Genomic DNA, 17,841 nt, shown 5'->3' with positions numbered 1-17,841 from the left:
CCTCACGGCTCCCCCACCAGCCTGGTCACCCCATGCAGTCTGCTGTTCAGTTGTTTGGTCGTCCCTCACTAACCCCCTGCCGGCCTGGTTGCCCCACGCAGCCTGCTTGTTCAGTCATTTGGTCATCCCTCATTAACCACTCTGTCGGCCTGGTTGTAGGCAGCCATCTTGTGAGGGTGTGAGGGTTAATTTGCATATTACCTCTTTATTATATAGGATGTCTGAATCAGGAACCAGATATGAATCAGACTAATTCATAATTCCATGAGATACAAATAAACAATTGCTGAGAAATACAACATTTTTTATAAACCATATGCTAAATTTCTCTGTTTTCATGAAAATAATTTTGTACACATCACATTATACAAAAAAACTCAATTCCAGGTGTATTAATAGCTTAAGAGATAAAGTCAAAGCTTTAAAACATTTAGAATGCTCTTATGATGTGAGATAGAAGAATTTCCAAGAAGGGACTTTAAAAAATGCACAAGCCATAAAAAAAGAAAAAAATTAAATTAAGGGACCAGAAGAAAATACTAAAAACTATCACCCCGGAATGACTGGTTACACCAAGGCATTCTAGTGTACAGTTACTGGGTTTTATAGGAAACCTTCCCTCAAATGAAAACAACTAGAAACAATGACCAACCCAGCAGCAAGGATTGTCACAAATCGTATTCTTAAAATATGTTTCCTCATTAAAAGAAACCAATTTCTTTTTCTTTTTTTTTCTTTATTGATTAAGGTGTTACATATGTATCCTTATGCCCCCATTGTCTCCACACCCCTGCTCGTGCCCTCACCCCCCTAGTGTCTGTATCCATTGGTTATGCTTATATGCATGCATACAAGTCCTTTGGTTGATCTCTTCCCCTTCCCCCCACCCTCCCCTGCCTTCCTTCTGAGGTTTGATGGTCTGATCAATGCTTATTTCTCTTGAAGAAATTTCTAATTCTATGTTTAGGGGAGGAAATATGTAAGATGAGCTTAGAAGAGTTTGTCATACAGTGGTAAGGAAACTATTAAACACTACTAGGGTCTCAGGAGCCACCTTGAAAAGGCTCCCACTGACCAAATATAGGACAATTTGAACTTCAATTAGTATAATTTCAATGGGTTGAAACTCATTAAATATATTTAAATCCATGAGTGCATAATTATAATTCTTAAACACCTAACTGATCCATCTCTCTTGGAGGATGTAGGGAACCAATTCATTATCTTAACAAGTAATAAATGAAGTGAAAGACTCAAACATTTATTCTGATTTGCTTTTCTATATGAACTATATAACACTAGGCAAAGAAAAGTAAACAAGGGGAAATATCTCTGTTTAAATATATTCCAGTTCATAAATTAAAAAAATAAAATGTCATTGTGTTTTAACCCAGCCTCCCCTTGCCTGCCCTCTGTATATAAATATAGATATTTAATATAAATATAGATATTTAGCACCAATATCTGTTAGTGTTATAAAAAATAAAGAGCAATCTGACATATATCTCTTGTGGAAGTACTCAATGATACCTATAAGTGATGTTACAGTGATTTAACTACTGAATATATATATATATATATATATATATATATATATATGATTTAACTACTGATTTTCAAAAAAACAGAAGACAGACAAACAAGTTGAAATGTACTATTGAACATGTAATTTAAAAAATTCAGTGAAAAACTACAGAAAAATTTGGGTATAGTTTTCAACAGATAATTTGCAGTAAAATAGATTAAGAGACTTCAAAGACATATCAAAAGTAATAAATAAAGGGGGAAATGAGCATCTAAAGATATACATTTGCATGATAAAAGTATTACAAATGTAAGGCGATAGTTACTGTAAAGGGTAATTTTTCCTTATGGGAAGAAGAATGAGATTGCAATTACTATGTAGAGGGAGTTTGGTGGGAGAAGGGAGGATGGGCTGGGGGAAAGTTCTGGAAATCTTTACTTCTTAATCTAATGGTGGTTAAAATATTGTTCAGTTTGGGGTAATATATTAATCCATGCATCTCTTTTGTATGCTTTTTTATATCTCTGTTTTACACTAAAAATATTGTATTGATACAGCACTCAAATAAAAGGGAGGGATCAAAGTTAAAGGAGATTTGAGCTCAAATAATTGCTGGGATGCTGATGACTATTATGTATATTTAAAACTTTGATATTTATATTGTGTTCCTGTATTTTTTAGCAGTCTCAGTTGTAAAATACAAAAATAAAATAAATATCCACAGGGTTTCCATTATCTACAGAGAAAAGTCAAACTCCTTAATATGTAGCTTCTTATCTGGGGTGCTCTCATTTAACTTCATACATCTTTTGCTGCCATTATCCTTGGGCACCATCAGATTTGTCCGATAAAATTTTCACTATTTTTTGAACATCCTATATTCTTTTTGTGCTTTCATGCCTTTAGGGTTCTCTTTCCCTGAACTACTACTATTCTTTCTTTAAAACTCAGTTTAAAAGTTATATAATCTATGCGCTCTTCTTTTCCTCAGGCAGAATTTGCTCTTTTGATTGTGTTCCTGTTTCATTTTGTATGTACTTTGGCTTAAATCCATGTAATATCGTTCTACATACCCTTTCTCCCTAGACTAGAGCTTTTCTTTCTTTCTTTTTTTTTTTTCGCTTAAAGTATTACAAAGGGTATTACATAAGTGTCCTTTTTTCCCCCCCACCCTTGACAAGCCCCTGCCCTCCCTTACCCCCCAGTGTCTTATGTCCATTAGTTATGGTTATATGGGTGCATACAAGTCCTTCGGTTGATCTCTTACTCCCCACTCTCCTGTCCCCCAACCCTCCCTGGCCTTCCCACTGCAGTCCGACAATCAGTTTCAGGCAGCTCTGCCACTGTATTTATTATTGTTTAAAAGTTTGTAGTGGTCTTAATTATCCATGAAAGAGTGAGATCATGTGGTATTTTTCCTTCATTGACTGGCTTGTTTCACTTAGCATAATGCTCTCCAGTTCCATCCATGCTGTTGCAAATGGTAGGAGTTCCTTCTTTTTAACAGCAGCATAGTATTCCATCGTGTAGATGTACCACAGTTTTCTAATCCATTCATCTACTGATGGGCACTTAGGCTGTTTCCAGATCTTAGCTATGGTGAATTGTGCTGCTATGAACATCTGGGTGCATATATCCTTTCTGATTGGTGTTTCTGGTTTCTTGGGATATATTCCTAGAAGTGGGATCACAGGGTCAAATGGGAGTTCCATTTCCAATTTTTTGAGGAACCTCCATACTGCCTTCCATAGTGGCTGCACCAGTCTGCATTCCCACCAGCAGTGCACAAGTGTTCCTTTTTCTCCACATCCTCTCCAGCACTTGTCGTTTGTTGATTTGTTGATGATAGCCATTCTGACAGGTGTGAGATGGTACCTCATTGTTGTTTTGATTTGCATCTCTCGGATGGTTAGTGACTTTGAGCATGTTTTCATATGTCTCTTGGCTTTCTGAATGTCCTCTTTTGAAAGGTGTCTATTTAGATCCTTTGCCCATTTTTTGATTAGATTGTTTATCTTCTTTTTATTAAGTTGTATGAGTTCCCTATAAATTTTGGAGATTAAGCCCTTATCAGATATGACGTTGGCAAATACGTTTTCCCACGGAGTGGGTTTTCTTGTTGTTTTGTTGATGGTTTCTTTTGCTGTGCAGAAGCTTTTTATTTTGATGTAGTCCCATTTGTTCAGTCTCTCTTTAGTTTCAACTGCCCTAGGAACTGTATCAGTGAAGAAATTGTTTTGGCATATGTCTGAGATTTTGTTGCCTTTGTATTCTTCTAGAATTTTTATGGTTTCCTGTCGTACATTTAAGTCCTTTATCCATTTTGAGTTTATTCTTGTGTATGGTGTAAGTTGGTGGTCTAGTTTCATTTTCTTACATATATCTGTCCAATTTTCCCAACACCATTTATTGAAGAGACTATCTTGGCTCCATTGTATGTTCATGCCTCCTTTGTCAAAAATTAATTGAGCATATTGGTTCGGGCTAATTTCTGGACTCTCTATTCTATTCCACTGATCTATATGTCTGTTCTTGTGCCAGTACCAGGCAGTTTTGAGAACAGTGGCTTTGTAATACAGCTTGATATCTGGCATTGAGATCCCACCTACTTTGTTCTTTCTCAGGATCGTTGCAGCTATTCGGGGTCTTTTTTTATTCCAGATGAATTTTTGGAGAGTTCGTTCTAGATCTTTGAAGAAGGCCATTGGTATTTTAATGGGAAGTGCGTTGAATGTATAGATTGCTTTGGGTAGTATGGACATTTTAATGATGTTGATTCTACCAATCCAAGAACATGGTATGTTCTTCCATCTGTTTATGTCTTCCTCTATCTCTTTTTTCAATGTCCTGTAGTTTTCTGAGTAGAGGTCTTTAACCTCCTTAGTTAAGTTTATTCCTAGGTATCTTAATTTTTTTGGTGCGATGGTAAATGGGATTGTTTTTCTAATCTCTCTTTCTGAAAGTTCACTATTGGTGTATAGAAATGCCTCAGATTTCTTGGGGTTAATTTTGTATCCTGCTACATTGCCAAATTCATGTATTAAGTCTAGTAGCTTTTTGATGGAGTCTCTAGGGTTTTGTATGTATAATATCATGTCATCTGCAAATAAGGACAGTTTTACTTCCTCTTTTCCAATTTGGATGCCTTTTATTTCTTCTTCTTGCCTAATTGCAATGGCTAATACTTCCAGTACTATGTTGAACAGGAGTGGTGAGAGTGGGCATCCCTGTCTTGTTCCTGTTCTTAGGGGAAATGGTGTTAGTTTTTGACCATTGTGTATGATGTTGGCTGTGGGCCTGTCATATATGGCTTTTATTATGTTGAGGTATGATCCTTCTATTCCCACCTTTCTGAGAGTTTTTATCAAAAATGGGTGTTGGATTTTGTCAAATGCTTTTTCTGCATCAATTGATATGACCATGTGGTTTTTTTCTTTCATTTTGTTTATGTGATGTATCACATTTATTGATTTACGGATGTTGTACCATCCTTGCATCTCTGGGATAAATCCTACTTGGTCATGGTGTATGATCCTTCTGATGTACTGCTGGATCCGATTTGCTAAGATTTTGTTGAGGATTTTGGCATCTATGCTCATGAGGGATATTGGCCTGTAATTCTCTTTCATTGTGATGTCTTTACCTGGTTTTGGTATTAGGGTGATGCTGGTTTCATAGAATGAGCTTGGAAGTGTTCCTTCCTCTTGAATTTTTTGTAGTAGTCTGAGGAGGGTAGGTTTTAGTTCTTCCTTGAATGTTTGGTAAAACTCCCCTGTGAAGCCGTCTGGCCCTGGGCTTTTGTTTGCTGGAAGCTTTCTGATGACTGCTTCAATTTCTTCCATAGTTATTGGCCTATTGAGGTTTTTAGATTCTTCATGATTGAGTTTTGGAATGTTGTATTTTTCTAGGAATTTGTCCATTTCCTCCAGGTTGTCTAGTTTGTTGGAGTAGAGTTGCCCGTAGTATTGTTTAACAATCATTTGTATTTCTGTGTGGTCTGTTGTTATTTCGCCTCTATCATTTCTGATTTTGTTTATTTGGGACCTCTCTCTTTGCTTCTTGGTGAGCCTGGCTAGGGGTTTGTCAATCTTGTTTATCCTTTCAAAGAACCAGCTCTTGGTTTCATTGATTTTCTGTATTGTTTTTTTGGTCTCTATTTCATTGATTTCTGCTCTAATCTTTATTATCTCCTTCCTTCTGCTCACTCTGGGGTTTTCTTGTTGCTCTCTTTCTAATTCTTTGAGTTGTAGAGTTAGATGATTAACTACCATTTTTTCTTGTTTTTTGAGATAGGCCTGTAGAGCTATAAACTTCCCTCTCAGGACTGCTTTCATTGTGTCCCAGAGGTTTTGGATTGTTGTGTTTTCATTGTCATTAGTGTCCAGGATGTTTTTAATTTCTTCTTTGATGTCATCGGTAACCCAATCAATATTTAATAACATGCTATTCAGCTTCCAAGTGTTTGAGTATTTTGGGTTGTTTTTATTGTAGTTTATTTCTAACATTATGCCATCGTGGTCTGAGAAGATGCTTTTTATGATTTCAATCTTCTTGAATTTGTGGAGAGTTTGCTTGTGACCCAATATGTGGTCTATATTTGAATATGTCCCATGAGCACCTGAGAGGAATGTATATTCCGCAGCTGTGGGGTGAAGTGTTCTGAAGATGTCAATTAAGTCCATCTGATCTAGTGAGTCATTTAGGATTGCTGTTTCTTTGCTGATTGTTTGTCTAGCGGATTTATCCAGTGATGTCAGTGGTGTATTAAAGTCCCCTACTATGATTGTATTGTTGTGGATCTCTCCCCTGATATCTTCCACAAGTTTTCTTATGTATGTGGGTGCTCCTGCATTGGGTGCATATATGTTTACCAGGGTTATATCTTCTTGTTGTATTGATCCCTTTAGTATTATGAAGTGGCCTTCCTTATCTCTTGTTATGGCCTTCACTTTGAGATGTATTTTGTCAGATATAAGTATTGCTACCCCAGCTTTCTTTTTCTTTCCATTTGCGTGAAAGATATTTTTCCATCCCTTCACTTTCAGTCTGTGTGAGTCCCTTCTAATGAGGTGGGTCTCTTGTAGACAGCAGATGTATGGGTCATGTTTTTTTATCCATTCAGCCACTCGATGTCTTTTGGTTGGAGCATTTAGTCCATTTACATTTAAAGTTATTATTGAAAGGTACTTGTTTGTAGCCATTTTTTTTGTGTGTGTGTGTGGCTGTTTTCTTTCTGAGCTTGATATTTCTTCTTTTTACACCAGTCCCTTTAGCATTTCTTGCATGGCTGGCTTGGTGGTGGTAAACTCCCTTAGCCCTTTTTTGTCTGTGAAGCTTCTTATTTCCCCTTCAATTTTGAATGATAGCCTTGCTGGATAGAGTATTCTTGGATTCAGTCCTTTGCTTTGCATCACTTTGTAGATTTCCGTCCATTCTTTTCTGTCCTGATGTGTTTCTGTTGAGAAATCATTTGATAATCTAAGGGGAGATCCCCTGTATGTTACTTTCCGTCTCTCTCTTGCAGCCTGTAAGATTCTCTCTTTATCCTGAACATTTGCCATGGTAATTATGATGTGTCTTGGTGTGGGTCTTTTCGGGTTCACCTTGTTTGGGACTCTCTGGGCTTGTGTGACTTTTTCCTTCCCCACCTCAGGGAAGTTTTCTGATATTATTGCTTCGAATAGGTTTTCTAATCCATGTTCATCTTTCTGTTGTTCTGGCACCCCTATTATTCGTATGTTGTTTTGTTTCATGTTGTCCCAAAGCTCCCTTAGGCTCTCCTCCTGTCTTTTAATTTTTTTCTCCATTTGCAGTACAGTTTGAGTGTGTTTTCCTTCCTTGTCTTCTAATTCACTAATTCGGTCCTCCGCTTCTCCCAGTCTACTCTTGATTCTTTCAATGGTGTTTTTTATTGCAGCTATGTCGCTCTTCATTTCTTCTTGGGACTTACTTAAGTTGTTGATTTTTTCATCTGTTTCTTCTAGCTTCTTGCATAAGTAGTTGAGTTTTTCATCTGTTTCTTCTTGCTTCTTGAACATCCGGTGCATGTACTCTAGGAACCTTATTCTGAATTCTTTTTTCCGTCATGTTGCATATCTCTGTCTCACTTAGCTGCTTTTCTGGCGAGCCCTCCTTTTCTTTCCTTTGGGGGTTTCTTTGTCTACCCATGTTTGATCTCACTGACATGACTAGTTGTTGAGTTGTTCAGTGGCTGGACCCTGGGTGGCAGTGGCTGCTCCCTGGGTGGCAGTGGCTCCTCGGGCTCTGGTTGCTCCTTGGGCGGTTGTGGTAGCAGCGGCTCCTCTGTTGATAGCAGAGCCTCTGGTGGGTGCTGTTCACAGCTGTGGTGGCTCTTCTGGCTGGTTGAGGGAGGCTTCACACACAGCAACTGTTCCCCAGGCAGAGCGTGTGGTGATCAGGAGGCCGCTGTTGCTTGAATCTGCTGCGATGATTTAAAGGCACAAAATACAGCACAACAAGGCACAACATACCAGGCACTGAACACTATTGTATTTACGATATTACTAACCCCAAATAAAGGTGGCCACCCGAGCTAAGAGAGTTGGGAGATAAGGGGGAAAGAAGAGAAAAAGGTAGAAGAGAAAAAAGAAAGAAAGAAAAAAAGGAGTGCAAAAATGAAATTTGAAAAAGGGAGGGGAAAAAGAGGAGGGAAAAAAAATAAAAAAAATAAAAAAATAAAAAAAGTAAGAGAGAAAAGAGAATGAAGTATAAAAGGGGAAGAGACTATTTATATGAGGAGAAAACTCCTATAGGTCCGCCACTAATACCAACAAATTACAGCAACAGATTCCTGGAGATGAATACAAACTACAAACAACCAATAATATCAAGCGACGCAAGTGGAAACAGAAGCACAGACATAACCAGGGTGGCGGGGAGAGGGAGGGGCAGGAAAATAAAAAGAATAAGCAGTCTAACCTCACAAACAATCCTAAAAAAAAAACCCCAATATACTCGTCAATCAAGCAAACAACAATAAAACAATAGAGAGAGAAAAGAAGAAGAAGAAGAGAAAAAAATAAAATAAATAAAAAAAAAATTGGATAGTGAAGGAAATAAGGGAAAGGTGTATAAGGATTTAGAACAGGGGATTGGACGTAGGATGTATAAGCAGGGTTAAATTTTGACAGGGGGTAAAAAGAATAGGGAAAATCAAAAGCTGGAGTAGGGTAAGAGAAACAGGACAGCAAAAGGGAAAAAGTGGGGAAGATTGTTTAGCACAGAGGCAAATTGAGGTAGAGAAAAATATTGCTAAAGGAACGATGAAAATAGAATGGAGAACATTAGTCCCAAAATAAAATAAAGACAAAATAAAATGACACTTTAAAGAATGGTAAAATGGTAGCGGTAATAATACTAGTTAAAAATAAAAATGTAGTAGCTGAAAGGGCAAAATCAGGTGATGGAGAAAAAGAAAAAAGAAAAAAAGAAAAAAAATGTTTTCTTAGTTAAAAGGAGAAAAAGTAATTTAAAAAAATAAAAATAAAAATGTGCAGTAATGCAGGTGCTTCAGATCTTCTACTCTTCTTATTGGCATGCCCAGAATTCAGGAGAATGTTGAATTTCCCTCTGATACACTGTTCCTCCGTGTTGTAAGCCACAGTCCTGATTTTAAGGCCGGCCGTAAAATCCCCTTATTGCCTTATCTGTATTTACAGAAGAGTCAGTTCGTGGCTCTGCCTCTGGGTGGCAGTGTATCTGGATTGACCTCCGAGGCTATAAGTTCTCTCTGACCAGGAGCTCTCTATTGTACCTGAACCACCTCCGCCCAGAGCTGGTTCCCCAGGCGCCACTCCCTGCTCTGTTTCCCAGGCTCCCCAAAAACAATCTTCCCCTACAAGCTCTGCTAGTGACCCCAACTGGGCAATCACATGCACTGGGGTCAACAATCAAGCTCACAGAAGTAAGAGGAAGTGTGCAAACAAGAGCCTGGGAAGCTGTTCGAACTAGCAGGGTTCCACCCTCCAGAACTGCGCGGAGTGTCTGCGCGGAGTGTCTGCGCGCGCTCAAGCCCCTGGCAGCAAGTAGCCGGCTATCAGGGAAACTCTGAGGCAGCCCTTTTGCATCCAGTCCAACTATGGGCTCATTTATAGTGTTACCTTCTGGCAGCAGCCCTGTGGGAGCCCTCCCCACTTGCGAGTCACGCTGGCCTCTATGGGAGCGGATTTTGGAGGGCGCAGATTTCCCCCTGCGCCCGCGCGCGTGTCCCTCGCTCCAACCTGAACTGCAAACCGCACCTTTGGGGTAAGTCTAACCTTTCCGTGGAGGGGTGCAGGTCTCCTCTGGGCTCTTGCAGTTGCGCTGCTTGCGAGTCGTTGCCTCCGGGTTAGTAGCCGCCGGGTTAGTAGCCGATCTCTGGATGCCGGTAACAGCTACCCAAGATGGCACGGTCTCGCCGCTGCGCTGGAGCCCAGGGGGAGGTTTCAGCCTCAATCTCTAACCGTCCGCATTTTTTAGGAGTTCTCTGTCTTTCCTGGCTGCAGACTGTCTCTCAGCTGAACCTCCCCAGCTTGATCGGGCTGAGTGTTACCCGTTTCAGCTGCTTGCCCCTATCTGCTCTGGGACAAAGCACCAACACGTCCGTCTAAGCCTCCGCCATTTTTTTTCGATCTATTACCAATTTTTAGAGCCTTCAGCCTATTACTTTCACTGTATATTTAGTGTGAGGACATGTACTGCTCAATAATTAGATTTCCCTCCTCCATGTGGGCTTTTGGTGGCTTCATAAAAGTGATAAAAGGTTCTTCTTGGACACACAAAATACAGATTGGCAGGCAATTTAAAATTAAGATTCCCCAGTAGAAACATCACTGTGCTGCACCAGGACAGCCAAGGGTTCAGTGAGCCTGAGTGGGGGCGGCAAAGGATTAAAGAAAAGACAGACAAAGAGAATATAGCTGGGGCTCAGTGGATCTCCTGTGCCTGGATGAGGCCACAGAGAAGGATCCAGCCAGAAAGCTGAGGCTTTATTTTATAGTCAGAGAAAAACAAGGTAGTGGTCAACATAGTTACAATGTTCTTGTGAGTTTCACTTGTTTTGGCAGCACTTGCTGCATCTCCCACAGCACATTAGCTACCCAGGAAGAATCTAGGGGGCAGCCATAAGGTCGAGCTTAATTATGCTAAGAGGGCTTTGCCCTCTAAGCTGGGACTTGTTTTTGGCTCTGCCACAGGTCAATCCAAGGCTTAACTCTAGAGCCGCTCCCAACACATCACTACCAACACGATCGCATTGACTCTTTTATACTTTAAGAAATGTTAAACTGGAGAACCAAGATGGCGGCGCAGGGAGTGGACCTGAGCGTGCTGCTCTCTCACAGCATCATTGAAATGACCAACTATGAGGCAAAGAACCACCACTCAGAACCATGGGGAAGTTGGCCCAGTGGGAGATCTACAACTGGAAGAAAAGAAAGAAGCGCAGTGAGACTGAGTGGGAGCTACGGAGGCACCAAAAACAGAGGTACGCAGTCACACGCCAGGCAGGCTGCAAATGGATTCTCGGTTTTTTTTCAATCGGAAGTGGTTACAAACCCTCGAATCCTCTGGGCTTGCTCTGGGCGGGTCTCTCTGAGGCCCCAGATCCCACAAGGAGAGGCAGCCACGGCCTTGCAGTGGTCGGAGAGTGAGGGAAGCTCTGACCCGCGGCTGCTCATCGGCACTGAGGGACAAGAAGTCCTGGTGTCCCGGGGATGCGAGGGGCGCGGAGACGCCGCCATCGCTGTTTCCTCCGAGCTGGCAACTCCCTGAGACCCCGCCCTATCATCCGGGCTGTGCCAGAGGCACAAGAGGGAATGACTGTGCTTTTACAAACTCTCAAATCCACTGAGCTGGTTCGGGCGGGTCTCTGAGGCCCCAGGCCCCAAGGCGAGAGACGGCACGGCCTTCCAGCAGTCAGAAAGCTAGGGAGGCTCTGGCGTTCGGCTGCTAGCCGGCACTGGGGGACGAAAAGTCCTGGTGTCCTGGATAGGCAAGGGGCCGCTGAGACTCTGCCCCGGCGACTCCCTGTGACCCCGCCCTACGCAATTTACATTCCCATCTGGGCTGTGCCAGACTCACAAGTAGAAACGCCTTTGCTTTTGCAAACTTTCAAATCCACTGAGCTGGTTCGGGCGGGATCATGAGGCACCAGACCCTATGGGGGAGAGGCAGCACGACCTTGCAGCCATCAGAAAGCGAGGGAGGCTCTGTCCCACAGCTGCTCGCTGGCACTCGGGGACACAAAGCTCCGGCGGAGAGGCAAGGGGCCGCGGAGACCCAGCCAGTGCTATTTGCTCCGCCAAGGCGACTCCCTGAGACTCAGCCCTAATCAATTTACATCCCCATCCAAGCTGTGCCAGGTGCACAAAAAGACCCACCTGCACTTTTGCAGCCTAACCCAACAAATTGCAGACTTCAACTGCTCACAGCCATGGGAGACACACTCAAGAAGCAGACCCAGGAGAACCAGGATGGCAGCTAAGGAAGAGACCTGTGCGTGCTACCTCACACAACAACATCGAAACTACCAACTATCGGACAAACACCTATCATACAGAACCATGGGAAAGTTGGCCCAGTGGAAGCTCTACAACTGGAAGGAGAGAAAGAACATTGAGACTGAGTAGGATGTGCAGAGACACCAAGTACAGATCCCAACCCAACAAACTGCAGATTTCAACTCCTCGCATAGAAAGAAGAGCATTGAGACTGAGTAGGATGTGCAGAGGCACCAAGTACAGAGCCCATCCCAGCAGGCTGCAGATTTCAGCTCCTTGCAATCGGGGGGGGGGGGGGGGGGTTTGCCGGAGTCGGGTCCGGGGCAGGCCGGGGCTGGGCCCAGCTGGGCCGGCGCTGTCGAACCACTGTACCAGCAGGCGCACAAACATGCCCACCGGTTCCAGTCTCGCGTGGGGTGCTGGGGGACAGTAGACAGGCAGTATGTGCACTTGGTGGAGGGCATGATCCGAGCAGGAGTGCTGGATGTTCAGCCACCAGGAACGCCTGGAGATTTTGTTTGGTGGGGAGCCGCTGGCAGGGGACAGAGGACCAAACTTCCTGTTTCCCGGGTAAGGCTGGGATGGCCCCGGTGAGGTCGGGACAGCCCCGGTGAGGTTGAAACGGCCCCCGTGAGGTAGGGAAGGCCCCGGTGAGGTTGAAACGGCCCCGGTGAGGTTGAAACAGCTCTGGTGAGGTCGGGACGGCCCCGGTGAGCTCGGGACGGCCCCGGTGAGGTTGAAACTGCCTCGGTGAGGTCGGGATGGCCCCGGTGAGCTCGGGACGGCCCCGGTGAGGTTGAAACGGCCCCGGTGAGGTCAGGACGACCCTGGTGAGGCTGTAACGGCCCTGGTGAGGCTTAGACGGCCCTGGTGAGGTTGAGACTACTCCAGTGAGGTTGGGACAGACAAAGGGGACCAGTATAGACTGATGAACAGGAGTAGATACAGAGGCAGAGCAACATTGAACAGACTGTCAAACTACAGTGGGAAGTCTTGGGAGGGTTTGGGGGGCGATTAAGAGATCAACCGAAGGACTTATATGCATGCATATAAGATTAACCAATGGCCAAAACCGGTTTGGCTCAGTGGATAGAGCGTCGGCCTGCAGACTGAGAGGTCCCAGCTTCGATTCCGGTCAAGGGCATGTACCTGGGGTTGCGGGCACATCCCCAGTAGGAGATGTGCAGGAGGCAGCTGATTGATGTTTCTCTCTCATCGATGTTTCTAACTCTCTATCTCTCTCCCTTCCTCTCTGTAAAAAATCAATAAAATATATTTAAAAAAAAAAAAGATTAACCAATGGACACAAGACATGAGGTGGGGGAGGGCGGTGGGTAGGGGCCAGGGGAATGTCAAGGGGGGGAAAAAAGGAGACATATGTAATACTCTTTGTAATAATTTAAGAAATAAAAATTATTTAAAAAAAAAAAAGAAAAAGAAATGTTAAACTAAGGCCAAGATTTTTATGGTCCCCACTTTTTACTGCTCAAAATACTTTTCTACCTTCATTTCTCCTGTGCCAGTATAGCTGTATTTTTCTAGTTGTGTCTTCTTGGAGTACACAGGCATACACAGAGGCTCTTAAAATCAAGCAGCTCTAGGTTTTGCCAGCACACTTGTGTATGTGAGAAAAATTACTTTCTTGGAAAATAGGTTTGGAAGACATAAATACATTTTCACACCAGGTGACAGCTGGAAATTAGTGCACTCAGAACCTCTTATAAATAATAACAAAGTATAGGGTTTTCTCATACATGATCCCATTTCAACCTCACAACAATCTTATGAGGGCATTTGAAAGTTTCCACTTTTTTTATCAGGACCTGAAGCCCAGAACATTTGAATGACTTGACCAAGGTCACACAGCTAATATTTAACACAACCAGCACTTTAGTGCTTGCTTTTCTACCGTATCCCCTTTGCTTTTACATCTTTATAAGTTGTATTTTCTAGGCCATGCAACCTGGAAGCAATAATTATAACCACATGTTCAATTGAAAGCTCTGCTCCTATCTATATCCTCCTATCTATTAAAGAGGGAATACGCTAATTGACCCTCATGCCATCGCAAAGATGGCAGCACCCACAGCCAATAAGGAGGGAATATGCTAATTGACTGCCCCGCCATCAAAGATGGCGGCGCCCACAGCCATAAGATGGCAGCGCCCAGTCCCCTCAGCCCTGCCAGGGTGGCAGGCACATGGCAAGGCTGGGCCCACACCCAGGGGGGCCCAGCCTGTCCGAGCACCTGCCTCCAAAGTCCCCCAGTTCCCTCAGCCCCCCAGCTGCCCAGGTCCGGTCCGAAGCACAGGCAAGCCTCAGATGACATCTGCCCAGCCACCCAGGGCTGGCCTGAGGCACAGGTAACCAGGACTGGTTGAGGTTTGCGCTGCCAGCAGTGGCAGCAGCAAAGGTGTGATGGGGCATAGCCTTCCCCTGATCGCTGGGTCACCTCCCGGACTGTGAGGGGGGCAGGACAGACTGAGGGACCCCCCTCCAGGACATGAATTTTCATGCACCGGGCCTCTAGTATATATATAAAAGGCTAAGTGACCGACCGTATGTTCATCTGACTGTCTGACTGACCGACCGGCTGGTACATATGGTGCGCACTGGCAATTTAAAAATAAACGTTGACTAGCCCATGCACGATATTTGTCCCCATCTGACACTGGCCCCCCATTTAAATTAATTCAAAGACAGTTTTCCATGATGTGTCATTTATGATGACTATTAATAAATCAAAAGGACAAATTCTAGACAGAGTAGGAATATTCCTACCTGAACCCATTTTCGAACATGATCAGAACTATGTTACTTTCTCTTGAGTTCAAAGAGCGTGTGATGTTAAAGTTAAAGTAGTAAATACTTCATCACTAGGAAAATTATCAAGCACTCTGAAAGTGTTTGTACACTTAATGTGGTATACTGGGAGATATTTGAATAAGTTTAACCAATTTATCAGTCATTGTTTTTATCCATGTTGTTTTTATATCATGTTTTTGTTGTTTTTATATTATGTCTTTGTTGTTGTTATATCATTTTGTTATTGTTTATTTATTAATCAATTTATATGCTATTTTCATATACATTCTACTAATTTTCGTTCATCTCTGACACTTCTATTATAGAGAAAGGGTGAATAGCAATATTAAAATATTTCTTCTAATTAATTTCCTTTCAATGTGCACAAATCTGTGCACTGGGCCACTAGTTTATTGTAATTCCATATTTATAACTTTTGACATCAGTTCTAGGACTCTCAAAGTCTTTTTTCCTCTAGGAATCATGGTGGGGGTGGGATGTTGGGGAAATAAGTTTACATATGTTTGGGACTTGGGTTTGTTAACCTCATGGTGGCAAGCACTAGTTTCATTATCTTACTCGAGGCTTGGTGCACGAATTCTTGCACAGATGGGGTCTTTCAGCCTGCCCGGCAATTGGGGCTGGTCAGGGCCATCTTGCCCAGTCCCAATCAAGGCTGATGGGGCCAGCTGGATAGGGTGGGATTTCAGGAAGTTGGCCTGCTGGCCAAGGAGGGACCATGGGAGGGCTCCAGGGCATGTCCAGCCCTCTCTCCCAGTCTTGATCAGCAGGACCCTAGCAACAAGCTAACTTATCAGTTGGAGTGTCTGCCCCCTAGGGGTCAGTGCGTGTCATAGTGACTGGTCGAGCCATTTGGTCAACCGATTGGTTGGACACTTAGCAAATTACGCTTTTATTATATAGGACTAGAGGCCCAGTGCATGAAATTCGTGCATTGGGTGGGGTGTTCCTCAGCCCAGCCTGCACCCTCTCCAATCTGGGACCCCTTGGACATCCCTCTCACAATCCAGGACTGCTAGCTCCCAACCGCTCACCTGCCTGCCTGCCTGATTGCCCCTAACCACGTCTTCCTGCTGACCTGATCACCCCCTAACCCCTCCCCTGCCAGCCTGATTGATGCCTAACTTCTCCCCTGCTGGACCGATCACTCCCACCTGCCCTTCCCTGCAGGCTTGGTCACCCCCAATTGCCCTCCCCTGATGGCCCAGTCACCCCTAACTGCCCTCCCCTCCATCTTGTGGTGGCCATCTTTTGACCACATGGGGGCGGCCATCTTGTGCGAGGACATGATGGTCAATTGCATATTACCTCTTTATTATATAGGATGATCTAGTTGGGAATTCATGATGTCTCTATGACTGCCCATATTGGGGAGTAGCTGAAAGCCTCCAGAGTTACTGAAGTTACCCAAGTGTTATGCTCTCTCATTTGTCTGCTCTATCTGTAGGCTATTCCTGGGTTAGCTTAGGGCTCCAGCTGCAAGGTCAACCTGAGTGGGAAAGTGCCCTCAGTCCCACTCCCACCCCATCTTTCATTGTTACAAATGTTATTAAACACTTTCCTCAATAGAGTCTTTAAGGAAACTGCTCTTTTCACTTTTACTCCCTTTTTGTTGTATTGCCTTCTCCCTGAGATATCCATAAGGGCTGAGCCAGAGAAATGTCCAGGTGACAAGCCTTGAGCTGTTTCCCCAGTGTTTGCATTCCTCCAACAATGCCCCATTGAGTTTATACACAGCTGGCTTGCCTTTGGATGAGTTCTTTTCCTGAATACCCTTAGCTTTCTCCAGCCATCAAACTGCTGGGCCTACACTGCTTTCCTTCCCAAGGGTTCAGACATTCTATAGTTTATATTATCAAGTTGAGATATCTACATTCATGACTGCTGGAAAAATTTTCCCAGAAACTCTCTCCATTTTCTCAGTTACTCTTTGTGAACATCTATTGGATCAAAGCCATATTTTTCTTCCTGGCCATTAAGGATCTTTAACAACTGTTCATTTTATCTTAATCATTTTCATGGCCCTGTCTCCATGGGATGTCAGAGAGAATTTGTATGTAATGGGCATTTTCTTCTTATATAAATGGGTTAATTGAGTAAATTACTAACTATTGGCGACACACCAGAGACTGATTTTTCTTTCTAAGTTATATTTCTAGATATTTTTATTAGTGCTTAAAGTATTTTTTCAAGCTACAATCTATTATTTATTATCTTTTCCATCTTCTTTTCCTTATTAACCTACAGGAATAAAATTGTTGGCAATGGATTAGCAGGGTCCTCTTTATTAATGAGGGAAACCACATGAATTATCATAGCATTGTGTTGGTTATTAAACAAACCAGGCCTCAAGTTAAATAAAAACCCACTCAGGAGCATATAATCTCAGGAAGGTTATAGTAATTTAGATCTATTCTATAAAGGGATATGTAGATACTTGTATAAATATATAATGTTTTAGTATGAAAAAAGCATCTAAATTTTGTGTGAGCATCAGTACAAGTGGTTTTATGTGGTCTAGAGTTTAAGAATGATTCATGAGAGTTGCATATTCAGAGAGGATATGGCCACAATAAAAAATAAATCAGCACTCACTTCCTTTTTTGAGAGACTTCAAGAAGGAAATGAGACTTCCAATACTCTTTTGCTATGAGGAGGATGTAGTTGAGGTTTTTGCAGCCCAGTGAATCACATATCTCTCTCCTCCAGAATTTAAACCAGTTGAGAAATATATACAGGTGCTGGAAAGAGATCAAAATACAAATCTGATTGTGGATAGACTAGAAATCATGCGTTGGAATCCAAGTTGCCTTTCTATTTTTTCCTTACTTTTATCCTTAGTAGAGCGTAAGGTTTCAGGAAGATCAGCTGGACATTTCCAGGCCTCCTTTATGGAGAAGAGAAGGGCTGAAGAAGAAACATCAGACAGCTCTTGAAGGAGAGATACAAGGAGAATGGACTGAAAATGCCTAATGACCCTTTCTTCTATCT

This window comes from Myotis yumanensis, unplaced genomic scaffold (genome assembly GCF_028538775.1).
Source record: "Myotis yumanensis isolate MYYU_CA2020_CCGP unplaced genomic scaffold, mMyoYum1.0.hap1 SCAF_3, whole genome shotgun sequence".
NCBI lineage: Eukaryota > Metazoa > Chordata > Mammalia > Chiroptera > Vespertilionidae > Myotis > Myotis yumanensis.
The sequence above is the reverse complement of the archived record's forward strand: the minus strand, read 5'-3'. Positions refer to the sequence as shown.